At 38.0% G+C, this 27,244-nt stretch overlaps 1 long non-coding RNA gene across 2 annotated transcripts; it reads left to right on the forward strand.

The window, feature by feature from the left end:
• The first annotated feature begins 6,954 nt into the window (after window positions 1-6,954).
• On the forward strand, window positions 6,955-25,921 carry LOC108713965. 2 transcript variants are annotated; one of them, XR_005966919.1, is made up of 10 exons: window positions 6,955-8,234; window positions 9,873-9,930; window positions 13,339-13,464; window positions 19,402-19,554; window positions 21,760-21,859; window positions 21,939-22,043; window positions 23,205-23,354; window positions 23,480-23,685; window positions 23,884-24,047; window positions 24,291-25,921. It is a non-coding gene; the product is annotated as an uncharacterized LOC108713965 (long non-coding RNA). The 2 variants fall into 2 exon arrangements; XR_001935271.2 differs by having other exon boundaries at window positions 6,956-8,234; window positions 9,815-9,930.
• Window positions 25,922-27,244: the final 1,323 nt, after the last annotated feature.

The raw sequence follows: 27,244 nt of genomic DNA on the forward strand, positions 1-27,244 counted from the left end.
AGATTAGGACCTTTTATAACATGCTAAAAGTTCATGTTAAGATGAACTACCCCTTGGCAGGAGATGCTGTGGATTTATTTGGCAGCACAAGCTGTTAAAGTTGTGACTCATGCAACAGTATAGCTGAAGACAGCTTTTAAGCAAAAATGGCATTTCTCACCATCTTTACAGGTCTGTGAATCAGCAGGCTGACTCCTGCATCATTGTGTCAAGATTTAGAACGAGGAATGCAATGAATAAGACAGACTGACATAGTGCTTTTAACAGCAAATATGAGGCACCCCTACCTGATAATTACCAGAGGGGGCGCTGTGTGGGGTGTTTAGAGAGGGAATCCCAGAGGGGGAGATCAGCTCTCTGTATCTACTATTAACATGATTAAACAATTTATTAAAGAGTCCTTGCAGGAAGTGGGACATCAGAGTGTGTCGAAAAAAAATTCTGGTCATCAAGATTCTGACACAGGTCCAGAAGGGGATCTAGCTACTGGATGAGGTTGGTTCATCTTCTTCGGAGGAAGAGGTGGAATTGGCCCTTTTCCAGACGGAAAAAGTGCCCGAATTAATAGAGGCTGTAAACAGAAATTGAAGCTTCTGAAGGAGAGTCTCAGTCGAAGGACCCAGAGGGGGAATTTGAAAGGCTGTGTGAAAGTCCCAAGAGAGAATATTCTGAAATCCCTCCAGGAAATTAAGATGGTGACAGATTTTTTATGCAATGCCTCAGTTCAAAACCTGGGATTGGAGCAAGGATTATGGGGCTCTCTACCACAGCTAGAAGGGCCATTTGGTTAAAACCTTGGGAAGCAAACGTTACATCTAAAAACAATCTATGTAATTTGGAATTTGAGCCCAGTCATTGGGAAACAATTAGATGACCTCGTGGAAAAATGACAAGGGCAAGAACTTGCCACAGCAAAAATCCAAAGGTAATTGGAGGAGATCTTTTTTTCATAGGCGAAGAAGATCTCCCCCTAGGTATGGTCAGAGAAGTGGATATAGAAGCCAAGTTGAAGGGGCAGGTAAATTCAGAGCTGTTAGAAAGGGCACAGAGTTTAAGTCTAAAGGTAAAACTTCCTACCCCTTTAAAACCTCAGACGCATGACGCCAGGAGAAGGGGATAGGAGGCAGGTTGCACTTTTTTTTCAAAGCAGTGGGCAGAAGTTGTTCAAGAACTTTGGGTAGTTTTAGGATTATGGGGAAGCTAGTGTAGACGGGGTAGTGGGGTTAGTAAGGGGTCATGGGGGAGGAGTGAGGGGGGCATATAGTTTACCAGCTAAGGAGGTCCCTCTGTTACAAGGAAAACAGAATAATACTAACTTAACGTATAATTCTTCACTAAGTAATGCACATTTCAAAAGTAAAAGTAGTAACCTCCGCTGTATGCTGGCAAATGCACGGAGTTTGTCAGGTAAAATGGGAGACCTAGAATTAATTGCATGCTCTAAAAATTATGATATAATTGGTATCACTGAGACCTGGTGGGATGAAACATGTGACTGGATTGTGAATTTAAATGGTTACACCCTTTTTAGGAGGGACAGAGGGATTAAAAAGGGTGGAGGAGTGGGTTTGTATGTAAAGCCTGAATTAAAGCCATGCGCTAAAGAAATAAAAATAGCTGGCACTGGTGAGGGTGTAGAATCACTCTGGGTAGAGATTTCGACTGGGCAAAAGGTATCAAAAAGAATTATCATTGGTGTATGCTATAAACCACCTCGTATAAGTGTCGAGTATGAAGCCCAGCTACTCTTGCAGATACAAGCGGCTTCACAGCTGGGTCAAGTTGTTGCTATGGGTGACTTCAATTATCCAGACATTGACTGGGGTAATGGGGTTGCTAAGACAGAAAAAGCTAGTAGGTTTGTAAATATGCTGAATGACAACTTTTTATTCCAGCTCGTTCAAGAACCTACTAGGAATAACTCTCTTTTGGACCTTGTAATAACTAACAATACTGAACTCATCTCTAACATTTGTGTGGGTGAGCATTTAGGGAATAGTGATCATAACATGGTCTCCTTTGAGATTCTGTTGCAGAAGCAATTCTATAAGGGAGTAACTAAAACACTAAATTTCAGACGTGCAAACTTTGACAGTATAAGGGCATCTCTGCAGCATATTAAGTGGGAAATGCTTTTCACAGGGTTAAACACAGAACAAAAATGGGAAGTCTTTAAAATGCTGCTTAATAAATATACTTGTCAGTATATTCCACTTGTAAGCAAGGAACGTCGTTGCAAAGCAAAACCTTTTTGGTTCAATAGAAGCGTTGGTGTTGAGGTGGGTAAGAAAAGACGTGCTTTTAAGGCTTTCAAGTTAGCTGGTACAGCCGAAACATTTATAAGGTACAAGGAGGCCAATAAATCATGCAAAGAAGCTATAAGGCAAGCTAAAATTGCTATAGAAAAGGATATTGCAGCAAGCAGTAAAAAAAATCCAAAATTATTTTTTAAATATGTCAATAGTAAAAAAATGAAGCAGGAAGGGGTGGGACCCTTACTATCAGAGGGGGATCAGCTGGTTGATGAAAACAAAATAAAAGCGCAGATTCTGAACTCGTATTTTTCATCTGTTTACACAAATGAAGAACCAGTAAGTGAAGGTTTCCTTCTTAACACTCCCAATTCTAGTAATACAACTAATGATGCATGGTTCACACAAGAAGAAATTCAAAAGAGACTTGAACAGGTTAAGATTAACAAAGGTCCAGGGCCAGATAGTATTCATCCCAGGGTAATTAGCGAGCTTAGCTCTGTGATTGCCAAACCTCTTTACTTAATTTTTCAGGATTCACTGAGATCTGGTATTGTGCCGAGAGACTGGCGAATTGCTAATGTGGTGCCTCTATTCAAAAAAGGATCCCGTTCTCAGCCTCAAAACTATAGGCCAGTTAGTCTGACGTCAGTATTAGGAAAGCTTTTCGAAGGGTTAATAAAGGATAAGATACTGGACTTCATAGCAAATCATAATACTATGAGTTTGTGCCAGCATGGTTTTATGCGTAATAGATCTTGCCAGACTAACTTAATTTCTTTTTACGAGAATGTAAGTAGAGACCTCGATTCTGGGATGGCAGTGGATGTGATTTACTTAGACTTTGCTAAAGCATTTGATACAGTGCCACACAAAAGGTTACTGGTTAAATTAAGGAATGTTGGCCTGGAACATAGTATTTGTACCTGGATAGCGAACTGGCTAAAAGATAGACTACAAAGAGTGGTGGTAAATGGAACATTTTCTAATTGGACCAGTGTTGTTAGTGGAGTACCGCAGGGCTCTGTACTAGGTCCCTTGCTTTTCAACTTGTTTATTAATGACCTGGAGGTGGGCATTGAAAGTACTGTTTCTATTTTTGCAGATGATACTAAATTGTGCAGAACTATAGGTTCCATGCAGGATGCTGCCACTTTGCAAAGTGATCTGTCTAAACTGGAAAACTGGGCAGCAAACTGGAAAATGAGGTTCAATGTTGATAAATGCAAGGTTATGCACTTTGGCAAAAATAATATAAATGCAAGTTATACACTAAATGGCAATGTGTTGGGAGTTTCCTTAAATGAAAAGGATCTAGGGGTCTTTGTAGATAACACGTTGTCTAATTCTGGGCAGTGTCATTCTGTGGCTACTAAAGCAAATAAAGTTCTGTCTTGCATAAAAAAGGGCATTAACTCAAGGGATGAAAACATAATTATGCCTCTTTATAGGTCCCTGGTAAGGCCTCATCTGGAGTATGCAGTTCAGTTTTGGACTCCAGTCCTTAAGAGGGATATAAATGAGCTGGAGAGAGTGCAGAGACGTGCAACTAAATTGGTTAGAGGGACGGAAGACTTAAATTATGAGGGTAGACTGTCAAGGTTGGGGTTGTTTTCTCTGGAAAAAAGGCGCTTGCGAGGGGACATGATTACACTTTACAAGTACATTAGAGGACATTATAGACAAATGGCAGGGGACCTTTTTACCCATAAAGTGGATCACCGTACCAGAGGCCACCCCTTTAGACTAGAAGAAAAGAACTTTCATTTGAAGCAACGTAGAGGGTTCTTCACAGTCAGGACAGTGAGGTTGTGGAATGCACTGCCGGGTGATGTTGTGATGGCTGATTCAGTTAATGCCTTTAAGAATGGCTTGGATGATTTTTTGGACAGACATAATATTAAAGGCTATTGTGATACTAAACTCTATAGTTAATATAGGTATGGGTATATAGAATTTTAATTAAAAGTAGGGAGGGGTGTGTGTGTATGGATGCTGGGTTTTCATTTGGAGGGGTTGAACTTGATGGACTTTGTCTTTTTTCAACCCAATTTAACTATGTAACTATGTAACTATGTAACTTCAGATGATACAGGAAGGCCTGAAAATAGAATTTTTGAAAATGCCCATTCCACGCTTCCTTATTACCCCTCAATCAAGGAACCAAGTAAAGCAGGTAGCTTTTCAGGTTGCAATCTTGGATTTAGTTCAAGGAAATGTTTTGGAGAGAGTGCCTATGCAAGAAATAGGTTCAGGAGTCTACTCCACAGTTTTTTTTTGGTTCCAAAAGCAGATGGAAGGTTTTGCACGGTCATAGACCTAAGGTACCTAAATACTTTTATAAGGAAAAATAAATTGCGGATGGAATCGATAAAGACGGTTATCAATCTCCTGGGTCGGAGGGATTACATGGCAACCATAGATCTGAAAGATGCCTACTTACATGTACCGATTTTTCATCTGCACTGGAAATATTTGAGAATAGCAGTTCACATGTTAGAGGAGGTTTGGCACATACAATTCACAGCCCTGCCGTTTGGCATCTTATGTGCACCAAGGGTGTTCACAAAGATTGTAGCATCTGTAGTGGCTGTAATAAGAGCGGAAGGTATCATCATAGTACCATATCTAGACGATTGGTGGCTCAGAGCAGTGTCAGAGAGCCTGTTGAAGAAACATCTAGACAGAGTTCTAGATCTCCTTCAGTTTCTAGGATGGGTGGTGAATACCCAAAAGTCTTTACAACCAAGGAGAAAGAAGCAATTCTTTGGGTATGTGATAGACTCAGAGGAGATGATATTAACTATTTCCCAAGAAAGATGTGTAAGGTTAAGAAACCGTGTAAAGAAGTTGAGGGAACCGGTACCTATTTCCGCCAGCAGAGTGATATAGGTTCTGGGACTAATGTCATCAGTCATAGAAGCTGTACCTTGGGCTCGTCTTCATATGAGGATGTTACAACAAGAGCTTTTGAGGATATGTGACAGAAAGATCAGTTCTCTGGACGAGTCATGGATTTTGTCAAGGGAAACCAGATCCCAACTCAGATGGTGGCTACAGACAGTAGGTCTAAAAGAAGGCAAGTCGTTACTTCAGAGGAAGTGGTTGGTAATAATGACAGATGCATCCAGCAAGAGATGGGGAGCCCATCTAGGAGATCACTGGGTCCAAGGGAGATGGTCCATAATGAAGAGGACTTTATCTTCAAATTTCAGGGAATTGAAAGCGGTACAATTGGCATTAATAAGCTTTCAGAAGTTTGTTGTGGGGAGATCTGTAAAGGTCCAGACGGACAATGCTACGGCCATTTCCTATATAAATCTGCAAGGGGGGACCAGGTTCCCTCTACTGCTGAGAGAGTCCCTGAAGATGCTTTACTGGGCAGAGAACAACCTTTCTCAAATCATGGCAGTCCACATAAAGGGGGTGGACAATGTATGGGCGGATCACCTCAGCAGGGATATGCTACTACCCGGGGAAGGGTCCCTGAAAATACAAGTATTCCAGCAGATTACAAGGAAGTTTGGACTTCCACAGATAGATCTGATGGCATCGAAAAAGAATGCCAAACTTCCCAGGTTTCATTCACTGTTTGTCCAGGATGCTCCAGAGAGGCTGGACACGATGTCAGTGACGTGGGATAACAAGCTGGCCTACATATTTCCTCCCTTTCCGATGATAGGCAGAGTTCTACGGAGGGTGAGAGAGGATCAGGCAAAAGTAATTGTAATAATTCCTTTTTGGCCCAAGAGAGCTTGGTTTGCCCTACTCATGCAAATGAGTCACGGAGAGTTTTGGGTTCTCCCACAGGTCAAGGACCTGCTATCTCAGGGCAAATACCTGTACAAGGATTTGGAGAGATTGCACTTGACAGCATGGAACTTGACAGACCCTTATTGACACAATATGGTCTTTCTCACCAGGTAATTGAAACCATGCTACAGTCTTGAAAACCTTCAACAAATAAGGCATATGCAAGAATACAGAAAACCTTTAACAGATGGTGTGTGGAGAACAAAACATCTCCCAGGACCCCTTCTGTACATGAGGTATTAAACTTTCTTCGACAAGGTTTTGACAAGGGATTAAAACCTGGAACAATTAGAGCACATCTCAGCTTTCACAGTGATTGCTTTTTCATCTAATCCCTTGGTGACACGTTTTATAAGAGCCCTGTGGAACATTCGTCCTTCTTTTAAAGGAGAAGGAAAGGTTAAAACTAAGTATGCCTTATCAGAAAGGTCCATCTAAATATACCAGTAAACCCCCAAAGTAGTGCTGCTCTGCGTCCCCTGTCAAAAGAAAAACAGCATTTCTTTCCTTCTATTGTGTACTCATGGGCTTCTGTATCAGACTTCCTGCCTTCAGCTTAAACCTCATTGCCCTGGGCAAGAGCATGCTCAGTTTTCTCTTCTTCCCCTCCCCCTCCTTTCTCTGCTGTAATCTGAGCCCAGAGCAGGGAGAGACTCAGGCAGGAAGTGATGTCACACCACATTAATACTGCAGCTCCTATCCTAAACCAACAAAGAGTTTCTAGAGCTTTTTACTCAGGTATGGTAAAACATTCTACAGAATAAATATAGCATTCTAGCTTGCACTATTGCAGCTAATCTATTGGCAATAAAATGCCTCCGTAGCTTTCCTTCTCCTTTAAGGAACTAGTGTTGTGTTGGGATTTAAATGTGGTGCTGAAGGGGCTATGTAATGCTCCATTTGAGCCTATTGAGGAAGCTGACATCAAGATGTCTATGAAGTTGATTTTTTTGTTGGCAATTACCTCTGCAAAGAGGGTTAGTGAATTGGGGGCTCTCTATCAAATTGCCTTATCTTCTTTTCTTGGAAAACAGGGTAGTGTTGAGAACGATTCCATCTTTCCAACCAAAGGTATCCATAAGTTCTAATATCAATCAAGAAATAGTGTTACCTTCTTTTTTTCCAAACCCTGTAGACGAGGAGGAGAAAAAGCTTCATTCTCTGGATGTGGCAAGAGCGTTGGAAAATTATTTTAAGAAATTCAGTTCCTTTAGGAAATTAGAAAATGTATTGGTCAATTTTTCAGGTTGAACAAAGGGCAGTAAAACTTCCAAATTCACGATTTCCAGATGGATTCGAGATGCTATACATGTATGTTGAGTCAGCAGTCCTTACACCTCCAAATTTCGTTAAAGCACATTCCACAAGGGAGGTGGCCACATCATGGGCTGAAAGGAGTCAGCTGAACAAATTTGCAAAGCAGCAACATGGAGCAGCCTGCATACATTTTTAAAAAATTGGGAATAATTACAAAGTACAGTAATGCAAAAAATCAGGTTTTTGCCTTTATTGGCCAACTGGAACAATACTGTGCCCAGTGTGAGCTGTTTGTCGGATCAGTCAGTATGAACTTCTATGTCGTATGGTTTTCTGCCTCATCATTGCGGAAGGGTAAATCACACATTTTTAAAATCGTAATGTGCACTTGTTCAATCACTATCCATTTTATTACTTGCTTTTTAGCTATAAAGCAAGATGGCGGCACAAACGTGTTGATAACATCAGCGATTACAACATCCTACAATTCCGGAAGATCGATTTTGAGTACACAGCAAACACATTTTAGCGCGCTTAGGCGCATTACAACACAGTATTGACAACCAAAAAAAACAGAGCTGGGCTTGTCTTATGCATGGCACATAACCAATCACTTCACTATACTCTAGTTCAACCTGCAATGAGTACATGCGACTCTGCGTTTTGCCCAGTAAAAACTACTAATTTCAACCAATCATCGTTTACGTTTTTTCCTTCTTAGAACGCAACGTTGTTTTCGACCAATCGGTATCCTTTTTCTACTAATTCACCAATTATCTTCGTTTTTTATTCCTAGAGGCCGGACACCGCAGGTGATAAAAGGTAAAAACTGCTTGTTTCTGTTCAGTCATTTTGGAGCAAGGAAGAAGGAGGAGTTTGGAAGTATAGTGACAAAGACAGACCGTGTGATGGGTATGTAGTTTACAAGGCGTATACTAAGCCTTTCTTGTAATTCTCCCGTATTCTTTTGTCTGTCTCTGGTATCCGTTTCTCTTTTGTCTCACCCCAATTGTTGCCTGATATAGTTTTATATAGAAGTACATTGTAGCTCAAACACCGCGACTAGTTATATCGCAGTGTCGTTGTATAAACTCACGTGGCTAGAATTAAACAAATTATTCTGCAGGTTCCATATTAAATATGTCTATTACGTACATCTGAGTTTTTAATAACTGATTTTGACTTCTTATACTACATGTGCAACCGAATATTAGGCCTTCCTGCTCCGTTACCTGGTGCAGTTCTCTGTTGAGTGAAAATGTTTGGTTTACTTTGTCTGTTTTTGTTTTGGTCCCACGATATAATGGGAATGGCACCCACTTCTAGAATTAGTCATGTCACATGTTCATTTTACAAATATATTTATTTTGGCTTTAGCGCCAAATCTTGTCCCTATGTGATGTTTTATACATGTATACCAAACTGCTTTGGACTTCTACAGCTGGAGCTGTACAAGTTTGGGGTCTTTACGTTTTCAAGTAAAGAAAAAAAGATACCGTAAACCATACCTTTTTAACGCACGTTAATTTACTTCAGTGGAGTTCTTTTCCTCTTTGCTGCCTCTGCTTTATTAAACAATGTTGTACAAACCAGCTGATCTGGGTAGAAGTATGAAAGGCTGATTTCTGCTACATTGGCCAATCAGTCTAAACCAGAAGTGTGTTTCTATATAAATGCAACTTTTGATTGTATCAGGGTTTTGATTTATTTCTGATCTGTAATTGGCATTCACAATAGCAAGCAAAGTAGATGTTTGTAGGAAGAGGTAGCATACACCCAGCAACATAATACCGTAGCTATAAATAAGTAATTTGTCATTGGCTTGTATCTTGGCAGTAGAAAAAAATTTAGATCTATTTTTTTGTGTTTAAAGAAACAGTAACACCAAAAAATGAAAGGAATGACAATATAATGCACTTTTCATCTGCACTGGTAAAACTGGTGTGTTTGCTTCAAATAGATTACTATCGTTTAGATCAGGGGTCCCCAAACTTTTTTTACTCGTAAGCCACATTTAAATGTAAAAAAAAGAGTTGGAGAGCAACACAAGCATGAAAAAGTACATGGGGGTGCCAAATAAGAGCTGTTATTGGCTATTTGGTAGCCCCTATATGGACTGGTAGCCTACAGGAGGTTCTGTTTGGCAGTACACTTGGTTTTTATGCAACCAAAACTTGCCTCCAAGCCTGGAAGTCAAAAATTAGCACCTGCTTTGAGGCCACTGGGAGCAACACCCAAGGGGTTGGTAAGTAACATGTTGCTTACGAGCTACTGTTTGGGGACCACTGGTTAAGATAAACAAGCTGCTGTGTAGCCATGGGGGCAGCCTTTGAAGCACAGAATACATAGTACGGTAGTTAAAGCACCAGTAACATCAAAAACATTTTTTTAAAAATTTGTTAGTATACATTAAAAAAACACCAAGACAAATTAAATCGCAAATTCTTTATTAAGCAATAACTTACCAAAACTACGCTTGCCCTCCTCTTCAGAAAGCGATCGGGCAATCCATCGTGCGTCGACCAATTCTCCTACCTGCCTTCTTTATAGGGTGGAGATTTAGAGCACAGCACGCTTTTTTCTGAAGAGCAGCAGAAGCCCAGTTTTGGTAAGTAATTTCTTAATAAAGGCTTTGCAATTTTAAAGTTTAATTTGTCTTGTTATTTTTTTTTACTAACAACTTTTAATTTTTTTTTTTGATGTTACTGGTCCTTTAACAGATTAGAACAGAGCTTATGTTATCTGTTGTGTTCCCTGTGCCTTTTCTCTTTTTTCAGCTTTGAATGGCTGCCCCCATGGCTACACAGCAGCTTGTTTATATACACTATTTTAGTTTCTGAAGCAAACGCACCAGTTTTACCAGTGAAGCACGATATTAAGTTATATTTTCATTATTTTAAAAGACTTTAATTTTTTTCTGTAACTGTTCCTTTAATGGTGTAATATATGTACAACAGTTTAGTACTGGGTTCAGTAAATAAGCTCAAGAGTACATCTGGTATCTGCTATGTAACATATGATTTGAATGGGTGCCCCCATGGCATAGCAACTTATTTATATAAATTATAGTTGTGTTTCTGAAGCAAATGTACAAGTTGTACCAGTGCAGGGAAACTGTACATTATATTTTAATTACTTCAAAACACTTGAATTTTTTGCTTTTACTGATCCTTTAGGGTGAACACACATGGAAAATGCGTTCATGTGGCAGTTGATTGGTCTTTTGGGTGAGCGACAATTGCCTAACCACTATTTAGAGCGAGATCCAGAAAGATCCTGTTTGCAATTTCAGCAATATGGTTGCTAGGGTCCAAATTACCCTACCAACCGTGCATTGATTTGGATAAGATACAGGAATATAGACAGGAGAGGGTCTGAATAGAAAGATGAGTAATAAATGAGTAATAAAAAAACAATAACAATAAATTTGTAGCTTTACAGAGCAGTTTTTTTATGTATCTGTGACCCCCCCATTTAAAAGTTGGAAAGAGTTATTAGAAAAAAGCAATTAAGTAAAAACTATCACATAAAATAATGAAGACCAGTTGAAAAGTTGCTTAGAATTGGCTATGTAACATACTAAATCTTAATTTTAAGATAAACCACCCCATGAATCTATGTGCCATTGTCCTAAGACAGAGACAGGCACAACAAATGGGGTAGAGGATTGGGTTGTTTATACAGAACATATTCCCCATATGTAATAAAATGCACCAAGTTTGCTCAGGTGCAGTAATCCATTTTAACCAATGAGATATATGCTTTTGACCAGCCTATTTATGTTAACTATAGTAGACTTTCTAAAGCAAATGCTAACTTTTACCAATGCATGGCAACAGTCCATTATATTTTAATTACCTTAAAAAATACCTTTAAAAAAATGCTTTTAAGTTTGTGATACTGTTTCTTTAATGGTGTAAGGTTTGCATAGCTATATACTGCCTCCTTGATTTTGAAATTACAACTTTAAGTATGATGTCACAAAACTCCCTTATGCTTAACTGCAACCCCTATGCAGGTTTCTCAACAGGGTGCTGACTGTAGAGAGATATTGGAAACCTCTGAAATGTTTGGACCTGTATATAATGTAATGTAATTCATGTTGGATGGCATTGTCATTGCATCATGCTGAAATAAAATGTTTTCTAAATATAATCAATTAAAAATTGTGTACCATTGCTAAAATAATCAAGTTAAGGTGGCCATACATGGGCCGATAAAAGCTGCCGACAGACCGTGTCGGCAGCTTATTGGCCCGTGTATGGGGCCCCCCGACGGGCTTCACCGATCGAGATCTGGCCGAAAGTCGGGCATATCTCGATCGGATGGGACAAAAAACCCGTCGGATCGCGGCCGCATCAATCCGTTGAAGCGGTCCTCCGATCCGACCGCCCGTTAGGCATCATTAGGATCCGATCGTTGGGCCTTAGGGCCCACGATCGGATCAGCCCGATATTGCCCACCTCAAGGTGGGCATATCGGAGGGATATCCGCTTGTTTGGCAACATCGCCAAACGAGCGGATCTCTCTATGTATGGCCACCTTTACTCTTTACTGCCACCCTTTCATCATGTCTTTTCTTCATGCAGGAGTTAATAGTCAGATTTTGATTAAAAGTTAGGTTTGGGGGTGCGGTTCCTTTGCTTATAATACTGCTTTTTTTAGCTGTTAATCCTGACAGTCAAATATTTTTTTTTTTTTTGAGAAAGGAAGACTAGAAAGGCAAGAAAGCAACAGAGATTGGGATTTGCTCATTGCCTTAAAGGACAACCCCCACCTCAAAATTTGCCCAACAAAAGCAAACCTAATTCTAAGCAACTTTCCTATACATGTTTATTAAACATTTTCAGTCCTTTTACATTTATTTGTTAAAACAATTGCCACTGAAAGGAGCATTTGCCAAACTCCTGGTTGTTATTTTTTAAACAATGTTGCAAAAGTCTTAGTACCCCAGCAAAGACAGCTGAGCCATCACCAGTCTGAGCCATCAATGCAGAGACTAGACAGGGGCATACAAACACTGCTTTCAGTAGCATTACATATACAAGTAGCTTAAAAACCATAGAAAATTGTAATGAATATATTTATTGTAAATATCATGCTTAAAATTCATTTTGAAGTGACACCGTTCCCTTTGTGTTCCTTTGTACATTCGATCGTTACTTAATATAACAGTTACTATTTGGTAAAAATGGAGTTAGTGTGAGATAGTCTTTCTGTAATTCGGAGTTTTTGATAACTGGTTTCTATATAATGTATCCCATACATGTACAACTAACAGTCTTTTAAAATAAGCAATTCCTAAGTTTGCTGTGAAGGGTAACATTTTTTACATTTATACAGAATTTCTAATTACATTTTTTTCTGTAAGATGTATAGTATACATTGTTCTTTTTTGTTTTGATAGTTCCCTTTAATTTGGAAGATGTATTGTATTTGCAATTGTATTTAAACCAGCTTCACAATTAGCAGCAGTAATGTTTCTTAGAAGATGTACAGTGACTAAATGTGTTGTAAAATACAAACAGGGGAATGTAATAAAACTCGCAAAGAGCAAAACAATTCGCACCAATAAGACTAAAAATCCACATCTCGCAATGTTCCTTAAACTGTTATTGCATTGCGAATTTTAATTGCGCATTGCGAATTTTAATTGCGCACTCATAAGAAGTGCTTGAAGGTGTCGTAATCTTTTGGAGCAAACATAACGACTTTTTCAGTAAGAAGTTTTATTACATTGACTGCGCAAACTATAAAATTCGCAAACGGTCTTTCACTGTCGGAAGTGGTCGCTAAACAGTTTCCGGGCTCGCAAAAGCTATATTAAATTCGCACAAAGCAAAATTTGTTCGCTCAAAGGCATAACTTTTCGCATTGCGAATAGTTTTTCCGTTAGCGATTTTTATTACATTCCCCCGAAAGTCTTAATGGGCAAAGACAAAACAGTTTTGCATGTTTTTGGCTGAAAACCGTGCTGTAGAGAGTTAAGAAGTTAACTTGAAATTGTCCTTGTTAGATTTCTCCAGAAAACGTAAGCGCAGTCGGTGGAATGATGAAACTCTAGACCAGAAGACTATTATTCCGGGGGTGCCTACAGTAATATCTTCTGGGCTTACTCGTGATCAGGAAAGAGCTTATATAGGTAATCTTCACATATTTTTTTGCCTTTATTTAAGTGATATCTCATTTTTCCCAGTTTCCCAAACTTCTGTTGTGGGATTTTAAGAAATGCAACATTGTGATCAGAGTGTATTTTTGTAAAGTTTAATATGGTGTTAGTACTTAATTCTGTTAACTACAATTTAAGTTCCCCCAAAGTAACATTATTAGAAATATTAACATTGTAATTGTGAGCATGTCTTATTCATTGGTACTTAACAGTTATTCCAAATTAACATCCTTGATTTTACTTGTTTCCTATAACCTTATATTGGTAAAATGTGTTTTTTTTGGTTGTTATGGTGCATAGTGAGCTGTTGAAACCTGCCAAATATCTCGGCTTAGTTTCAGGCATCTGTAGTTCCATGCGCTGTAAAAAATCTCTTAAATCCATCTACCCACTGACATTTATTCATGCAAGGGTGCCTAAGTATGTTTATGGTACAATAGCATTTACCGGCCTCCCCATCTTGGTGATTTTACAAATTCATAATCTGATAGACAAATGTAGGTACTACTGTGTTGTTTTGAGTTTGTAACTTGCGGGCATTAAATAAAACATAATATAACTTTGTGCTTGTCACCTACAGTGACTAAAAACTTTGGCTAATATATTTCTGGCCTGCGTTCCAAGATAGTGGACAGCCATGGAGGCAGGATTGCTTTGTAAATTAAAAAAGAGGGGCCTATGGAAGAAATCAAGGTTTACTGGGTGTTATTGTATACTGCTGTGTAAGCCAGGAGTGGGGGTAGCACTGCACCCTAGAAATAAAGGCACAGTACAGAAATACAGGTTGTGCCCAGTCTGCAAAGGTACATTTGGGGAAATCACCTAATATGCCACAAAGGGTGTGATGTCATTGGGTAAGACATTTTTTTTTCTTGTTTGAGTTGTACAAATATTAATTTTGAAAGGAATTTTTTGTTTACAAATATGCAGAAATATCCATTCATATTTAATTCCTAAATAATATCCCAAATGATGGGCTTTTCATGACTTGGCTTAACTCGTAACACTTTTTTTATTAGAAAAAATATATTTGCAGATCTCCTTTTTTGTATTTAGGGGACGAAATATTAAAACTGTTAAATATTTAGCAATAACTTAAGAGTTTGCTAGCCTTGTTTAAAAATTTTATTGGATAATTATCAAGGATATGAATAAATGATAAAAAGAACATGGCTGTTTTAACACCACCAGAATACTCCATTTCATTTCAATACTTTTAGCTTATCACTGCTACTGCAGTTTTATTGCTTTAACTTTTTAAAGTGTAATTACTTGTCATGTTAATTAGCAGGTTTTAATTCCTATATGATATCCCATATTTTAATTATGAAATTTACCAGGCTTATGCTGGAGGCCACCAAGGTAAATATACCTCTCAGTTGCCACCACCCAAGCCTTGAAAGCTTGTCATATTTTATAATATTCAACATGTTCCCTTCCTCATCAATAGCTAAATGTAAATGATTGTATTATGGGTTTGATTCTTTCTTCTCTTGGTTTTGTAACAATTTTTCCCGTTCCTTTTTTTTTGTTTTCTAACCTACTTTCTTCCAGTTCAACTTCAAATTGAGGATCTGACGTGCAAGCTTTGCACAGGAGACCTGAGAATCCCCTCTAACCCAGAAGACAGGTTGGGAAACCCCATCCACAAGCTTGTAACTGCTGACAGTAATGGTTTAATCGTCTCTTGGGTTCATTAAATTGACTATTTTAGTGTGAAGTTTAGACAAAAATTTACAGCAGTCTCTATCCTTTCCATGTTTTTCCGCTTAAAGGTTATCTGCAAGTTTCCCTGAAAAAGTGCTTTTGCAACCAATATGACTTCTCTATAAAGTCTCTTAATCAGGTTTTTTGCAAATACATGTAATTAGCACAGCCTTATTTATATGCAAGAGCCATGACAAAACTGTAAGGACCCCGATGCTCCCCACCAAAAACTTGATTGCACTCACAGGACAGGTTTTGTAACTAAATTTTCGTGCCGACATCCTACGTATTCTGAAAAGCAGGTTCTCTGATGTGATGCTGGGTTTCCCATTCCTGACCATGTCCTCCCTGATGTTTAACAGCTACTCTTGGGGCACTGAACCATGCTTACTGTTGGCCTCTTGGTAGGGGTTGTATTACACTAAGAAGGGAGGGGCATGCTTTTAAGAGATACCTTTCAGTTTATATCTTGCAATAATTAGCCATAGGGCTGATTTTTTTTTTATATTCCATTCCACACTGCAAGTAAAGATTTAATGGCAACTACACACATTTCAGTTTGTTCCAAATGATGTATCTGGTAATAAGAAAAGGAAAACTGATGTCTGACGCTGCGTGTCATAGGCTTTTATGCCTGTGCCTGAACTTCTGCAAATCAATCACGTTAATTGGTACATCGCTTGGTTCAGTGGGGGAACATATACTGTATAAAGACTGGGCAAATTTGCACTTGGGCAAATCCGATCACTGATTGGTTGCTATGGGATACTGCCATTGTTCAAATCCCAGTTTTTCTACATAAATTGCTTATGCTGTGTTTTAATCCATGCCACTTTTTGGATACATAGAGGTGCTGCGTCCTTAAGTGATGCAAACAAAGGAAACATTAAAAATAGTCGGCCTATGCTGAAAAGCCAATTACACTAATCAAGCATGTATTAATTGCATTAAATATTATAGAATGGCGAATGCTAAGCAACTTTTCAATTGGTCTTCATTTATTATTTTTTACCGTTTTTGAATTATTTGCCTTCTAATGCTTTTCAGCTTTCAAATAGGGGTCACTGGCCCCATCTAAAAACTAAATGCACTTTAAGGCTACACATTTTTGTTGGTACTTTTTTTTTTATAAAAAGTTATTGCTACTTTTTATCACTCGTCTTAATATTCAGACCCTCTCCTATTCCAGTCTCTTCTTCAAATCAATGCATTGTTGCTAGGGTAATTTGGACCCTAGCAACCAGATTGCTGAAATTGCAAACTGGAGAGCTGCTGGATAAAAAGCTAAATAACTAAAAAATACAAATAATAAAAAATGAAAACCAATTTCAAATTTGTGTCAGAAAATTACTCGCTACATTATACTAAAAGTTAATTTAAACTGTGAACAACCCCTTTAAAAAGTCTGATGCTGCAGTCAACCAAATGTTAAGCCAGATGTGCTCAGTTAAAACTATGGTTTGGGAGGACATGTTTGCAGAGAAATATGCATGAAAATATCAGGTTTATCTGCTACCATTCTTATTGATCTACTCCTTGCAACTTTTTGAAATTCGTGATTAAAGCCTACCTAATAAGTGAACATTGTTTTGATATTGTGATATGGCACGCACTGTTTTAACTGCTGTAAGCAGACTGAAAAAATAGTGGTGTTGTATTTTACCAAATAAAGCACATGATAAGCTGACACAGACCTCTGTTACGGTAAGTACCTGTCTTGTTGCCGGTCATGTTGCTTTTTGATTTTGGTCCGATTTCAGCAGATTGTGAAACGTAACAATATATTCACTGTGGTAGCTACCTGCCAACATTAGTTTAGCTTATTTACCTTTCATTTTTGTTCTTTGTGGTTAAGGTTATCCTTAATGAACTGCAGATGTCACAAAGCAAAACAACATTACAAAGCTGGATTCATTTTTTGTTAACCCCAATGTGGCTTTCTGCTATGAAAACCGTATCTAATAGGATAATTTTTCAGATTTTTTACCTAGCAGTAGTCAGAAATTGTGAAAGTATTGTATATATATATGCAGGGTCTCAAACTTTCCTCTCTAAAGGCCTTTCTCAAAGTAAGAAACTTTGAGAAAGGCTTTTAGAGAGGCTAAAACATCAGTTTGTGTTTATTATAATCTTTTATATTTTCTAAAGACCCGTGAGACTTATAGAAGTTATAGAAGATACATATATAACAAATTCCTCTTGTTCCGTCGTTGACAAGAATTATGCAAATTCTTTCTCCCTGCTTGCAATTTGCGTTGGGGTTAAGAATCTTGATGGGTGATAGTTTTCGGTGCCACTGCTCAGCCATACCACCCCACAGAACAGAATGGTTTTTGCGTATTTGGTGTAGGGATGCACCGAATCAGGGATTCGGTTTGTGATTCTGCCTTTTTCAGCAGGATTTGGATTTGTCTGAATCCTTGTGCCTGGCCTAACCGATTCTTAATTTGTATATGCAAATTAGGGTGGGAATGGAAATCACTTAATCGTTTGTGACAAAACAAGGATGTAAAATAATATTTTTTCCACTTTTCCACTTCATCTTTGCATATGCAAATTAGGATTCCGTTCTGTATTAGGCAGAATCTTTTTTGAAGGGTTGAGGGGTTCGCCTGAATCCCAAATAGTGGATTTGGTGCATTCCTAATCATATGTGATAAATGTCACTGTCAGTCTCCACATCCAATCACTTGTAGCCTAAAATAACTTTTTTCTTATAGCCTGTAGGTAAACCCCTGCCCATTGAAGTTTTAATTTAGCTCCCATTTATGTGTTGCTTAGATTCTGAATTTATTTCTTTTAATAACTACTCGTCCCCTTTCAAAATATGTGTGCAACTGTTGTGATCATGGCCATTGAATATTTTTACGTTCTGTTTACTGCAGTGACTTAAATCGGTTCCGTTTTAAGTATTTTCCCCCTACTTGTGCACTTATGGCCACTTTTTTTTCAAATGTTCTTTTTTGTTGCTTATCTAGTTACCCCAATTGGTAGCAGACTTTTGTGTTGTATTCTAAGGAAATATATATATAGGGAAGATGACTATCCGTTTTATATTTGTGTATACATCTTTAAACACTGCTGCAGAGATGTTAGAATTGTACTCTTCTTAAACTTACAAAAGGTGGCCCTGTAGATACATTAGACAACTTCCAGTTATTCCATTACAATAGTTAATTGTATTTCCAGTTGCTAACAGACTGGATCATTCTAACCAATATCAACTTCATCTTTTAACACTCCTATTTTTCCCATATGTGTTTTCAACAACCTTTTCAAATGACTTACACTCAGTGGGATTTTCTATTACAAACTTGTTACTTTTAAACTGGGATGTTGGAGGTTTACTTGATTTTATATTCATATCCCTAACCTCACCCTTTTTTCTCTCTTCATAATGTTTCATTAACATCTTTTTTGTTTTTTTAGTAAAAGCAGGATTTAGAGAAGTTAATGTTTCTTTTGAAGATTTAATAACCTTTGCACCTCATTAAACAGGTTTTATTGCCATGTCTCCCCATTTAAAAAGGTTTATCAGCTGAAGCGTACTCTAACCCTAATGTTTCCTTTTTTCTCAAAGCAAGCCCTCAGTTAAATTTGTATTTTTCAGCACTGTATTTAACCACATTTTGCAGCTTTAACCTGCATACTTTCTCTTTAGCGCAAAACGTCTTTATTTTGTCCTTTCCTGCCAAATTTATATCATTTTCTATGAACAGCAAAACAAAATTCTTTTTTTGTATCTTTTAAAGTAGTGGGTTTTTCAGAATTCTTCGTTTCGATCATAAGACATTTTTAGCAACTGCTATTTTATTCTATTGAAATCGTAGAAACAGGGTTTCATTTAACATTCTAGAAACACATTTTATTTCCTTTTAAATATATAATATTGTATTAGCATTTGCTATAAAAGCTTTGCTTTTGAATGTGTCATGAGTACAGTAGATTTTGTAAATTGCTTAACCTAAATCTGCATACCGTAGTCAGAAAATTATTATTATTAAACATTGTGTTTTTTATTAAAGTTATAAATGAGATCTTAAAATGTAATGAGTTTTTAACAATGCAGTCTTTAATCTAAACAAAAGTTGGTTTCACAAACAATATTTGACGTTCAAAGTAATCCTGCTCTTTCAATTCATTATTTTTTTGGGAAGCTTGTCAATCCCCGGTTCTGATGTTATTCTGTCTACCTTTATGCAGGTCACCATCTCCAGAATCAATTTATAACAGTGAAGGGAAGCGGCTGAACGCAAGAGAGTTCAGAACACGCAAAAAGCTTGAAGAGGAACGTCATATCCTCATCACTGAAATGGTGGGGTTGAACCCTTATTTCAAGCCACCTGCAGACTGCAAGTAAGGCTTTGTTTTGGAAACTCAAACAAAAATTTTTTAAAAAGTTGCAAAAAAACTTTCAAACTACAAATCTGTAATTTGCCGTTCCTTTCATTTATTATTTCATTTGTATAAAAGACATCATGCAATTCTGTGGGAGCTGATGCATGGTCACAAAAAATCCCATATGTTTTGTGGTGAACTTTGTGATTGTAAAAGACTAAAATGCACTTTTAACCAAACTTAACCAAAACTAGAATGTTGACATCAAGCCTACACCTTGCTCTAAGTAAAAATAATGTTGAAGGAAAATGGCTATGTTAATGTGTGCCCTCAACTAATGTGTGTTTAACACTGCTAACAAAGGTGTTGCGACTGAATTCCTAACATTTGTTTTTAAGCATCCATATTTTATTACACTTTTTTTTAATAAAGGAGTGGTGCTAGGTGTATAAAAGGGGTTACTGATAGTACACCTGCATGGCTGATAGATCCTCCATCAGGGCTTAATTGCAGGCTTTAGCACAAATGGAAAAGCTGATTCACAGGTGAGCCAAATGTCTGGTATCCGGGCTAAACTGCAAATGTTATTCACCTTTACATTAACTTTTTGTATGTTATAGAATGGCTAATTCTGAGTCAGTTTTCATGTGGCTTTTGTTTTTTTTTATATATATATAGTTTCTGAGATATTTGCCTTCTTTTACTGTTACTGCTGTTAGATTGCTAAAATTGCAAACTTGAGAGCTGCTGGATAAAAAGCTAAATTTAAAAAAAATGAAAACCAATTGCAAATTGTCTCAGAATATCACTCTCTACATTATACTTGGGGGCACATTTACTAAGGGTCGAATATCGAGGGTTAATTAACCCTCGATATTCGACCCTCGAAGTAAAATCCTTCGACTTCGATAGTCGAAGGATTTACCGCAAATACTTTGATTAGAAGGATTTTTTTAGAAGGATTTTAATCCATCGATCGAAGGATTTTCCTTCGATCAGAAAAAGCTTAGAAAACTTATGGGGAAGGTCCCCACAGGCTAATATTGTAGCTTAGTAGTTTTAAAGTGGCAAAGTAGGTAGTCTAAGTTTTTTTAAAGAGACAGTACTTCGACTATCGAATGGTCGAATAGTCAAACGATTTTTAGTTCGAATCGAAGTCGAAGGTCAAAGTAGCCTATTCGATGGTCGAAGTACCCAAAAAAACTGTGAAATTCAAAGTTTTTGTACTTCGAATCCTTCACTCGAGCTTAGTAAATGTGCTCCCATAAGTTCATTTAAAAGTGAACAACCCCTTTAAACTGGTAAAAATAGAAAATGAATGTAAATTGCACGAGTGCTCTGAGAAGCGCCCCAACGTAAATTTGTCAATTCATTTTTATGGTTTTGATCCCCTTTTTAAAGGGGTAAGATGCTATTCTTACTGTAGGGCTCTTGTAATTACATACAATACAAGTATTGTACTTTTTTTGCTGTAGCCAAATGTATGGTTTTATTTGGTCATCTTCTTGTTAGGGAAGTTTTTGGGCTTGTGCTCTAAACTATGTACTTTTGCTGCTGTTTTTGGAAATTTCTTATTTTTGTGAATTTTTGATGGGGATAAACTAAAATCAATTTTTGGATTTGGCCACATCTTCCTTTACAAACGATTGGCAGAATAATTAATCCAAACCTTGTTTTTTCATTTCTACACAATTAGCACCACACTCGGTTGCAACAGAGCTGTGATGTCACATGAATTTAAGGATTACGGCTTGGTTTTGCTGATCACTAATTTGTCAGAAACCTGCAAAGAATGCTAGGTTTTAGCAAATTCCTGACTTGTGATCTATGCACATAAGAAATGACTCAAGAAGTATATTGATTTGGTATTGGTGTGCTCCGAATACAGGGGGTAGTTGTATAATGAAATACATTGTGTTTTTCTATTAAGAGAATTCAGCAATATGTTTCGTTAGTCTTGTGTAATAAGGATGTTAAAAAAAATTACCTGGCAGATTGTGTGAATTCTGTGGATACTGATAGGGCTAAGGATTTTTCCATATTTCAATTTAATTGCTGGTTTACTGCAGCTTTGGGCTGTTTCTCTGATGAACTTCTCCTTTTCTCTTGAATAATGATGAAAATGAACCTCTGTAGCAATTGATTACCCATAAGTTTCTGTATTTCTTTATGATTATCCTTGTGTTTTGGAGTTCTAGTGTACAATTTTTTTTTTCTCCCCAGATTTGTAATATCCTAAAGCAGAGGATCAGAATGATTTGCATAAAATTCAGTTGCAGGAACTTGCTAGGCTGAATAGTACTCTGAGAGAAGATGACAACAGGTTTGTTTTCTGAGAAACCAGTGTAAATTTTTAGGTTTATCTCCTCCCTACCAAGTTACTTATGCCTGTCTATCAACAGGATACTGAGACCATGGCAGAGATCTGAAACTAGCATCACCAACACTACAGTGTGTACAAAATGTGGAGGAGCTGGACACATAGCTTCAGACTGCAAATTTACCAGGTAAGGTCTGATCTTCCTTTAGTGATGTTTTCAGCTCCAATAATTTCCTGCGTTTACCAGCATGCAATTGTTCCAAAAGTTCAACGCATTTTATGCTTTATAAAAGCAAAATATCTTCTAATTGTACCTGGATTCATGATAATTTTTATGAGACTATTAATATAAAAAACGTATGTTCCAACTAAATTAAGTGAATAGTAGAGTGCTCACACAGAAGTGGTGAAGAGTAACAAAACCTACTTGCTGTCTTTCCCTGAGAAGCGCTGTTTCACAGTGTTTAGATTTATAATATTGATACCAGTTGGAGAACGAATATACGGCCACAGGAGTGAAATTCCAGAGTCCTTTTCGAATTCTCTTTTTTATAGTGACGTCAGAAAAATGAAGCAATGCATATGTTTTACCACTGGCGATTCATTATATCGATGTGGGAAAGCATTTTCAGGAGATTATTCGTGGACAACTCAAAATGTATGCGCCAGTGCATCCGCCATCAGGATTTGCTTTGCTCCTACTATATGCAATACTGGGGTTTTTTTACCTGCTCATATAAACCACTTATTACATTCTAAGATCACACTTGATTGTTTTTACTTTTGTTGCATTTTAATTATTTCTCTAGGTGCTGATAGTAATTTTTTTTAATGGTATCTTTGCCTGTCTGCCTATCCACCATTTTAATCTTCAAATTGAAGATTATTAAATTGATTATTTACGGAGAATAGCATTACAAAAGTAGCTGCAGTAGGAGCCAGCAAGTCACCCTGTATTAAAAGGGGTTAATATTCAAAGCAGAGGATTAATTGCTCGCCCTTGGAACATGGAGTGTTTGTTGACCAGGTCAAAATGCTCAATTACCCTCTTCTAGGTAAGCGTTAAAATCCGTGCAAGCATTTCCTTAAGAGGATGAAATTGTTCAGAAAAAAAATTACTTTTACTGACATGCTTGCAGGGATGCCAATTACCTATGGTATTTTCTGACATTTCTTTGCCCCCCCCCCCCCGTTTCAACAAGCGTGACATAATGCACCAGCCCCATTAAAAAGCACTCGTCAGATTGTATCTAGAAGCCGCTGTGCATCTTTCAACTCTATTAATAATCAGGAATAATAATCAGAAAATTTATGATAGATTAAAGATGGTCTATTTACCTTTGTTTAGTGTAACCGTGCGCCCTGGTGAACCACAGTCTGCCCAGGACAAAGCAAGGATGGATAAAGAGAATCTGTCTTTTATGGCAGAACTGGGAGAGGCCCCTTTACCCACACCTATGGGTTCTGCATCCCATAATCCTGTTCAAGGCCTCCCCTGGTACGTAAATCATTTCGAAAGCCAGATTTTCAAAGCAATGTAAAATTTAAGCTTGTTACTACATGATTAACGAGAATGCAGGACTTTATCAGGTTGCTGATAATTCTTTATTTTGTCATTTTTAGAACCGGCCACCTTGGATTACTCCTGATCGTCCTTTTCAAGCTCTCCATGGTACTTCCCATTCATTTGCACATACTATGGGAAATACAGGGAATGGACCTACCCTCCAGCAAAACACTGGAGGACCACATCATCACTGGATGCAACTACACCCATCTGGCCCGCATCATATGGATAAGATGAAGAAACTGAACCTATTCCCAATACAGTAAATCTCTTGAATCTTTTGAAGCCAACTAGAAAAGCCCTGCACATCAACTTTAGAGTTTAATTTTCTACCTGTTTTCTGTGGTGTAGTTGTGTTTAATCTTTGCAACTCTACATATACTTCTAATCATAAATATTAGCAATACTTTTAGACATCAATTGAAATGCACAATATTACAATTCTGTTTTTTTTAATCAGGTCTTCTGCATTCTCATCCAATGGGCCTGATGCCTCCATCCCCACTGCCTCCACCTAGTGGGCCAGCCCCTTCACCACCCCCACCTTCTTCACCATGTCTACCCCCTTGGCAGCAGCAGGCTACCGGTGCCCCTCTCCAAACTGGAGGTCCTTTACCTTGGCAAGTATGTGAGGGCACGTTTTTAAAGTGCTCCCAGTTTACATTGCCCAGCTGAATAGCACCACACTGGCTTTACCACCCATTAAATTCTTTAATCAACAATGTAGACCAGTGAAACAAATAATGCCACTGTCTTGACCAGTGTTTGAAGCACATGGTTGATGAAGCATTTTGTGTGAATATGGTAAAAATGGTGTGGGTGATATTGTGGAAGTAATTTTTATTTGTTTAATTTATTTTTAATCAGGTTCACCAACTACAGTGTCTGGAGCAGCTTCTCTCCCTCCATGGCAACAGGAAACTGGTAGTACTACATCTAGCACTGCCCCCCAACTCCAGACAGCTGCCTCCCTAGTGCCTCCTCCCGGTGTTCAGCCACCAGGTGCTCCGCCACCGCCACCTCCCCCAGGCACATCTGGTCTTCTCTATGCTCCACCTCCCCCACCACCACCTCCTTTAGATCCCTCAAACTATGTCACAATGATGGGAATGGGTGTACCTGGTATCCCCCCTTTTTCTATGCCCCCTGCTCCTCCACCACCATCTCCTCAGAACTAAAGTCGGAGTTGTACCCTTTCAGATACACATAATAAAGAGGGGTGTTTGCACTATTCTTTTAGTGTTGGGCTACTTCAAATTCTTAAAAAGAATTGGTGCTGCCCCTCTCATTATGTGTGAAGTAGTATTGTTAACTACAACATCTGGTTACCTGAATCTAGTTTTACAGTGAAACTCCATCCCTCAAATGTGACTTTACTATCTGCCCAGCACAACTGAAGAGATGTTTTATTGAATTATGAAAGGACATTGTGCCTCTTACCTTTACCTGATTATTTTGGTTTTTTTTTTTTTATTCCTAGGTACTTTGCTTGTTCTGTTAACATTAATTCTTTATACTTTTCGCAAATTCCTGGTTACTTAAATTAACTGAAATACATCTTTGTTTATATGACAAATTTTTTTTATATACATGTATATGAATCCATAAGTTGGCAGTGCTATTGGAGAGAAAAAAGCTGAGCAAAGCGCTTATAAAAGTGACACTTTAACTCTGAACACTGTAAACCCATGCTGTGAACACTTGCCTTCTAAATAAGTCTGAAGTAAGTTATACAAAATGCTGCTGTCATATAAAAGGCTGTCTTGAAGTTCCTTATACAGTTCAATGCCCTGGGTACCTCAATATCAAGGGAACTATTAAGGGCTTAATTTAGAAATAAGTATGGATATGCAATCAGATACACAATCTTACAGAGTTATAATTTCAATTCCCTAATCTCGTAGGTTGCATAATTGTCTGTGCAACACTATTGCATCCTGCTGGCTAATCAGATCTAGCAGCCTTTTATGAAAAACTTCATGCTATAATGGAAAAGATTAATGTTCGTGTCAAAGCTTAGAGGTTGTATATAATGAAAGTTGTAATGTTGTTGCTTTGCGAAAGCTTTTCATAAAATTCAGATCACACATTCATCCCACAGAAAGTTATTCAGTATATCATAGGCGCTATGTTCTGTAACTTGGATTATATTCTTAGTCCCCCTGCCATTTTTAGATACTGTTTGTATTTAAGTTCTTAGTCAAGATACAAATTTATTGAGTTGTTGCTTATTTGTACTTGCTTATGCCCCCAGCATCATTTATGCCTTTTTGGGTGTAGGGAGCCTTTAATGTATATACTTGTCACCATTTTAAGATCCTCTCGAGAAAGGTGTAAAGTGTACTATGTAGCTAAGGAAACACATTTCTGTGCTTGCTTGCTGATGCTTGCTATTTTGTGACTCTGGAATAAGGGCCTGCCCTAAATTAAAATACATGTTTTTAAAAAAGTTTCTTGTTTAATTCATGATTAGTATGTAAAATAAAAAGTAGCTCTTATAGTTTGCCTTAAAGACATTTGTGTTTGCATTTTGGGTCATAATTTGTATTTGTATTGTTTTTTCCCCCCCAACACTTAGTAGGCCATAAGTACTCATGAAAGCTCATAAAGTATTCTGGTCTAGTACTGTCTGTCATGAAATGCTGGGACTGTGTCCCATGTAATGCTAGGTTGGCATTACTGGGCTGGTGATAAAAAGCAGCGTTATATGACTCATTTAAAGGTACTCAAGTATGATTTTTATAAACTAGGTGAAAATGGGCTCCACCTTGATGATGGCACAGCTGCTTTGTGGGAGAAAATGGCAGGACGGTTGGAGGAGATTTTACATAAGGCGTGAGCAGGATGGTGCAGTTAAGAATTCCGTGGAAGATAGCAATGATGAAGATAAGGAAGTGGGCATAGGAAGGGACAATGGGAGAGGAGATATGGTAGGGGGTATAAAGGACACTGATAACGTTATATGCAATATTCTACCACTATTAAATGTATGTATGCACATGCAAGGAGTCTGGTAAAATCGGAGACCTGGAGGGAAAATTTGTTTTGATGATGGTGTAGCCGAAACATGGCTGATTCAGTTGCATGACTGGACAGTTAATATATGTGGCTATACTTTGCTTCACAGGGACAGAGAAAATAGGATAGGAAGAGTGGTATGTCTGTTAGGCAGGATTTAAAAGCTTATATAAAGGATGATGTGCTGTTAGTAAATGAGGGGGGCTGAAGCCTTATGGGTGGAGCTCTTCACTAATTGTAAAAAGACCAGCAAATTAATTGTAGGTGTATGCTATAGACCCCCTAATGTAAGTGAGGAGGAGGAGGAGGCTAAGCTCCTGATGCAAAAAGAAGACTGCTAGTCTGGGTAAAGTGATGATAATGGGGGATTCTAGTTATCCAGATACTGACTGGAGCAACTGTACTGCCAGGATAGTTAATAGGAACAAGTTTATTAACTTGTTGCATGACCGTTTTATGGCACAGGTTGTTGAGGAGTCAACCAGAAAAAAATGCTATACTCGATTTAGTGATCTCTAATCACCCAGAATGTATAGCAAATTGCTTTTACATGGTGCTGAAAATTCTTTAAAAATAACCTCTTTATTGGAGCCCCCTATAGATGTTCACTGGTCCCTGTCCCAAATGAGGGGTGGGAGTGTCCTAACGGTCCCTGCCAGAAGCGCAGTAGGAGGGGGACAGCCAATCACAGCCATGCAGTCAGACAAGCAGAAACATGCTTCAGTTCCCTGTCAGGTCCTTCTAGCTGCTGATTGGTTCCTGTCATACAGTGCAGTGATCTGTGTGCTGCCTTCTCCCCTGCA

This window comes from Xenopus laevis, chromosome 4L, assembly GCF_017654675.1.
Source record: "Xenopus laevis strain J_2021 chromosome 4L, Xenopus_laevis_v10.1, whole genome shotgun sequence".
NCBI classification, from domain to species: Eukaryota; Metazoa; Chordata; class Amphibia; order Anura; family Pipidae; genus Xenopus; species Xenopus laevis.